Source organism: Microtus pennsylvanicus, chromosome 1 (genome assembly GCF_037038515.1).
Source record: "Microtus pennsylvanicus isolate mMicPen1 chromosome 1, mMicPen1.hap1, whole genome shotgun sequence".
Lineage (NCBI taxonomy): Eukaryota > Metazoa > Chordata > Mammalia > Rodentia > Cricetidae > Microtus > Microtus pennsylvanicus.
Genome location: NC_134579.1, coordinates 193,881,872 through 193,888,507, shown reverse-complemented (window position 1 = coordinate 193,888,507; position 6,636 = coordinate 193,881,872). Strand labels below are relative to the sequence as shown.

General features: G+C 40.3%; 1 pseudogene; it reads left to right on the top strand.

Moving 5' to 3' along the window:
• Nucleotides 1-4,981: 4,981 nt before the first annotated feature.
• Nucleotides 4,982-6,393, top strand: LOC142835070 (elongation factor 1-gamma pseudogene; annotated as a pseudogene).
• The last annotated feature ends 243 nt before the right edge of the window (nucleotides 6,394-6,636 follow it).

The following is a 6,636-nucleotide window of genomic DNA, read 5'->3' as shown; positions in this document are numbered from 1 at the left end:
AGGCAAAGCAATGATTCTTCTAAAAATAGACGGTGCTGAAGCAGGAACGGCATGAATGTTCTGAGCCTGTGGCTCCAGTTAGACCTCCAACCCGTGGTCTACAGTAGGGGCCATTCACCTGCAGTATGGTTTGCTGTGATTCTGAAACGTGGATCTGTAGAGCTTACACACCTAACTGTCCCTTTCCCCTGAGAACATGAATTTGTACAAAGGAAATGCAGTCGATGTTGTTTCCACTGTCGTTAATGCTACCATTCCTTAAGTAATCCCTTTCTCTGGAGTAGACTGCTGAGATTACCGCTGGCTTCTCCATGGCGCCATGGCCCAATGCCACAGTAGCTTCCAGATGTCTTTAACTCAAGAAACAAATTGTTCTGCCCTATATGACCAGCTTACTTCATAATTTGTATCTGAATCATGAATAATGATGTCTTCCTAGGGGCATTTTTTTTAAGTGAAAGAAGCTTGCGGGGATTTGAAATCATTTTTATCTGCTGTATATTCGTGAGCTATTCCCTTGTCACTTATAATTAGTGGCCAAAGCAGATGGCACAAGCTAAACATTAGGTAATATAACCACTAAATAGCCCATCACCCCCTGGAAGCAAAATTGTTCTGAATTAGAGACATATCATTTATCAAAGGATTCCTCCCCCCCTTGCTTGAATACATTGTAAGAAATTATGACATTAGATAAAAAGATATTTCCCCATCAGGAAGTTTAAAAGATTAGGATGCTACACAAATGTGAGTTAAAGGAACTCATAAATGTTTCAGGAAGCATCGCAGTAGAATTATTACTATAATTTGAGAAAGGCAGGCTCTGCAATAAAGTGAGATTCATGACACTGCCAAAATTATTCTTCAAATTTCTGACATATTTAGATAGTTTCCATGCCAAGTCAAATAATTATGAAATTTAAAAACTGCTTGAAGAATGCTTGAAATTTTATGCTAATCAGGGTTTAGCTATAGAGGCCTGTTCTCTATTAAAATGCTGTTTTGTAACCTCCTTCCAAGCTCTAAAGGTATTTATTCATGATTTCAAAAAGATTCCATAGAAATCCAAGGCAACCGGATCCCAATTACTCAAATTTCCATTTACTCACTCAGTAAATGACTATTGAATGTGGACTCACTGGAAGCACAAACAAGCTCTTATGCCTTCAAAGAACCATCTTCAGAGGGTAAAGACAGTGAACAGTAAACACCATGTGATTGTGGACTGCACAGTGAAGGGTTAACTCAACAGGTTCAAGTTGCTCAAAGCCACTGTTTTTCTGGAGGTTTGGCTCTCACTTCTGAGACCTTAGTGTACATCCTGAAACTGCTCTGATACCTGAAGCTTTAGGTTTGACTATATATCAATTTGACCTCTAGGGGGCATTGGAGACTGAGCAAGTAAAAGTAGCCTCCTGGGCATTGCACCCCCCCCCCCATGTGGTGACCTTCAATAACCCTGGGCACCATGACTTGGCAACAGCTTGCATATGTTGTCAGGCACTGCTCTGGGAACAAAGCATGTTTTTATGTGACTGTTCTGCAAAGGGCAGCAGGAAGTATGTGCTTGACTGCTCCTCACCTCTGGGCACCTTTGCCTTTTGTTGGTTTTGATGTGGGCTCCTTTGCCGTAATAGACTACCACTGTGAGTGAGACAGCTTTCCTAAGCCCTGTAAGTCCTTCTAGTAGATCACTGAGTCTGTGTGTTCTTGGAGAGGCTTGATGTACACACTAGCAACAGGATGAGGTATTAGAGTATCAGATCTTGGAGAGCTGTGTCCCTTGATGGTTCATATGTTGAGTAAGTCCCTGCTCCTCAGTGTGGTACTATGGAAATGATGTGTTTTTAGTAGGTGTAGCAGAGAGAAGAGAGACAGAAAGACAGAGACAGACAGAGAGAGGGGAGGTCTAGTGAAGCCTTTGGGAGGAGGTGGGATCTGTTGGAAAGATTGTGTTCTTGGCCTCCTCCACTCTTTCTCTTCCCAACCAAGAGGTGAAAGATCCTGCTCCGACATTGCCTTCAAATCATAAGCACATTTGTTTAACATCTCATACTTTTTGAAGCCAGATAAGTGTTGTTAACTAATGTAAAAAGTTGGAGTTCTAAGAAAATTCTGTACCTTTATCCTTGTGAAACCCTAAATGAAGACTATTTCAAATAGCAGCCTAAGACTGCTTGAGCTTCAGACTTACAGATCTGCAGACTATTACCTGTATCTGATTGTTAAGTTGCCAAGTTGTGGGGATTTGCTGCATAGCAGTACGAAAGTTGATGTACAAAAGAGTTCCACAGTAGCCTGGAATGGACTATTACAAAAGTTTATTTATTTGAGAATATAATTTGAATTTGTATCAATATACAAAAATCTATACCAATGTAAATTGTCTATAAATAATAGCTCATAAGAGATCTCACTATTATTCACTATTATTATTAGTATGAGTAAGCTCACTCACACTAATCTACCTATTATTCCATCCAATCCATTCCCCTTTTTATTTTCAAGAGAGATCCCTGAGCCTACTTCATTTCCACCCTTAACCCTATAAACAACTTATAAACAACCCCTAAATAATGTCTCTAGCCCTGAGAACACACTTTGTTGGGAGAAGGGATGTTGTTTTCTAGAATTACTTCCATTGTCATGGGGGAAATATTATTTCTATGGGATCCTGTAAAGCTAAAAATAATGGTTAAGTTTCAAGATTACTGTCTGGTATAATTGCAGATAGTCTCTGAGTAGTTAGTAGGGTTTTTCTGAAGTTCTTATTTAAAATTCTGGTGAGAATGTTGTAAGAAGGTGCTACATCTCAGCTAGCCAAGTTGGAATCATTTTGAGGAGTTTCTAATCCAGAACTGGTCTTAAAATGGTGCTATCATAATGATATCATCTCAAACAGGTGGATTCATGATTGTGGGACCCCATCTTCTTCTTGGAAACTTCAAAGATTTCTGCAGGAAAATTTATTTTTCATAGTAGAAAACTTATACATTATTCATATAGACATATATCCAATGAAATGTACCATAAAGTCAAAAATAGGTATGGGAAAGTAAATATGTAAAATCAGAGCTTTGATAATGGGAGTCTCTAGATTTTTTTTCTTCCTTCTGTCCCATACAAGGTGGCTCCTGATAAGAGATAGAAACTCTGACTTTTTCTTTTAGCAACATTCTTGGATTTAGAGAAGGATAGCCACTGTTCAACTCCAGAGCCAGCTTTGATTTTTAATAAGTGAAGATTACAATTATAAGTGTGTTAATAAGATCTTACCCTGAAAAAGATATTGGTATCATATTTCTCTTTGTTTGGTGATTCTTTATGGATAGCTATATTTTCTTCTTTAAAGATAGCTTCAACTGTTAATTCTCTGGGACTATTTAAATCTTTGTCACCATATAAGGTTTTGTTTAAATAAATTATTTGATCAGGTTTTATCCTAGAAGTAGGCCATAGCTTGGAAAAATCTCCTAGCAATCTTTGAAAGTCATTAAGAGTCCACAATCAATCTCTAATAATTTGCACTTTTTGCGTTATAATTTTCGGTAAATCTATTTTATAACCTAGATAATTGATAGAATCTCTTCTTTGTATTTTTTCAGAAGCAATTTGTAATTCCCAACTAGGCAAGACTATCTTTACTTCTTCAAACATTCTTTCTAAAGTATCTACATGTGAATCAAATAGCAAAATGCCATCCATGTAATGATAAAGTATAGATTCAGGAAATTGCTTGCATATTACTTCCAATGGCTGACTTACAAAATATTGGCACAGGGTGAGGCTATTTGACATTCCCTGTGTGAGCTGGGTCCACTGTTAGCTTTTAGTAGGCTGAGAATTATTAATAAATAATTATAATTATTTATTATGCACTATGAATGCAAATTTTTCTGTCTTCTTTTGTAAATGTATAGTGAAGAAACTTTTAAATCAATAACTATAAGAGGTCATCCTTTAGGTAATAGGGAAGGCAAAGGAATTCTAAATTGTAGAGGGCTCATTGGTTTAAACACCTTGTTAACAGCTCTTAAATCTGTCACCATTCTCCATTTTCCAGATTTCTTTTTAACAACAAATACAGGAGAATCCCAAGGGCTGGTTGATTCTTCAATATATTGAGCATCTAGTTGCTCCTGTACCAGCTGTTCTAAAGTCTGCAGTTTCTTTTTTGTTAAAGGCCATTATTTCACTCATATAGGTTTCTTAGTTAACCATTTTAAAGATAGGACCATTGGTATCTCTGAAAGTTTGCTAGTTGTTTTGTGCTTGTGTACAGCCTGAATGGTTGGTGACTGTTTTTTTTATAGTACCTTATAATATCCTTTCCAGAAACATGAGTTAGTTTATGTTCCATTTCTGAGACTACAGGAATGTTCGTCTGGCTATTCCATTGCTGCAACACATCATGACTCCATAGATTTACTGTGATATTAGCCACATATGTCCTCAGCCTTCCTCTCTGTCCTTCTGGCCCTATGCATTCAACCCATCTCATGCTTTGTTTTATTTGAGATAGAGTTCCATTTGCCTCCTAAAAAGGTCAATTTTGATGACAAGATTTTGGAGTAATAAAAGTTACATTCCCATCTGTCCAGTAATCCTCCAATTACAATGTATTTATTTGTAGTCTTTGGTCTTTGATCATCTATAGAAGTCTGCCAAAATATACATTTCCTATTTTCTATTGGAATTCTTTTACTCATCCTCTATGTTTATTCTATTATCCAGAGCAACATGGTTTTTTACAACAGGCACTGGATTTTCTAATTTTCCTGGTGTGGTGTGTCCTCCATAGTGACTGGGAATGATTGGACTACATTTGATCTGGGGGCCTATGAGAGGCTCCCCAAGGATTTTCCCATGGTAATAGACTGCCTTGTTTGTCTCTTGTTGATCTACATTCATTGTTCCAATATCAGCCTTTGCTGCATCTTCTAAATAATCCAGAAGATTAAGACCTTCTATTTTTGCCCCTTTCTCTGCGGAATCACCATGGCGGCTGGGACCCTGTACACATATCCTGAAAACTGGAGAGCCTTCAAGGCCCTCATTGCTGCTCAGTACAGTGGGGCTCAGGTCCGCGTGCTCTCCGCACCACCCCACTTCCACTTTGGCCAAATCAACCGCACCCCCGAATTTCTCAGAAAATTTCCTGCTGGCAAGGTTCCAGCATTTGAGGGTGATGATGGATTCTGCGTGTTTGAGAGCAATGCCATCGCCTATTATGTAAGCAATGAGGACCTGCGGGGAAGTACTCCAGAGGCAGCAGCTCAGGTGGTGCAGTGGGTGAGCTTTGCTGACAGTGATATCGTCCCTCCAGCCAGCACCTGGGTGTTCCCCACCTTGGGCATCATGCACCATAACAAACAGGCCACCGAAAATGCAAAAGAAGAGGTGAGGCGAATCCTGGGGCTGCTGGACACTCATTTGAAGACAAGGACTTTCTTGGTGGGTGAGCGAGTGACTCTGGCTGATATCACAGTTGTCTGTACTCTTCTGTGGCTCTACAAGCAGGTCTTAGAGCCTTCTTTTCGCCAGGCCTTCCCCAATACCAATCGATGGTTCCTCACCTGCATTAACCAGCCCCAGTTCAGGGCAGTCTTGGGAGAGGTGAAGCTGTGTGAGAAGATGGCCCAGTTTGATGCCAAGAAGTTTGCAGAGAGCCAGCCTAAAAAAGATACTCCAAGGAAAGAAAAGGGTTCACGAGAAGAGAAACAGAAGCCCCAGGCTGAATGGAAAGAGGAGAAAAAGGCAGCTGCCCCAGCTCCTGAGGAGGAGATGGATGAGTGTGAGCAGGCACTGGCTGCTGAGCCTAAGGCTAAGGACCCCTTTGCTCACTTGCCCAAGAGTACCTTTGTGTTGGATGAGTTTAAGCGTAAGTACTCCAACGAGGACACCCTCTCCGTGGCGTTGCCATATTTTTGGGAGCACTTTGATAAGGACAGCTGGTCCCTGTGGTATGCTGAATATCGCTTCCCTGAGGAGCTCACCCAGACCTTTATGAGTTGCAACCTCATCACTGGCATGTTCCAGTGATTGGACAAACTGAGGAAGAATGCCTTTGCTAGTGTCATCCTCTTTGGAACCAACAACAGCAGCTCCATTTCTGGCGTTTGGGTATTCTGAGGCCAAGAACTTGCCTTTCCGCTAAGTCCAGATTGGCAGGTGGACTACGAGTCATATACATGGCGGAAACTGGATCCTGGTAGCGAGGAGACCCAGACCCTGGTTCGAGAGTACTTTTCCTGGGAGGGGGCCTTCCAGCATGTGGGCAAAGCCATCAATCAAGGCAAGATCTTCAAGTGAACATGTCTTGCCGTCGCCTAGCTGCCTGCACCTACCCTTCAGGGGAGATGGGGGTCATTAAAGGAAACTGAACATTGAAAAAAAAAAGACCTTCTATTTTTGTCATTGCCAAAGGAAGCTATTTCTAGTAATGCCTGCCTACAATCCCTTCTCAGATGTCCTATTTTACCACAGTTAAAATATTTGGTATTTTGATGTCTCTTTCTAAGCCTCAGTATTATAGTCAAATGTCTCAACATTGGCTGTGTACAACATCTATTTATCCAATGGTGCTAATTTGACCTTTAAAGGCTCAAGTATCTTTTTGCATTCTAAGTTGGCATT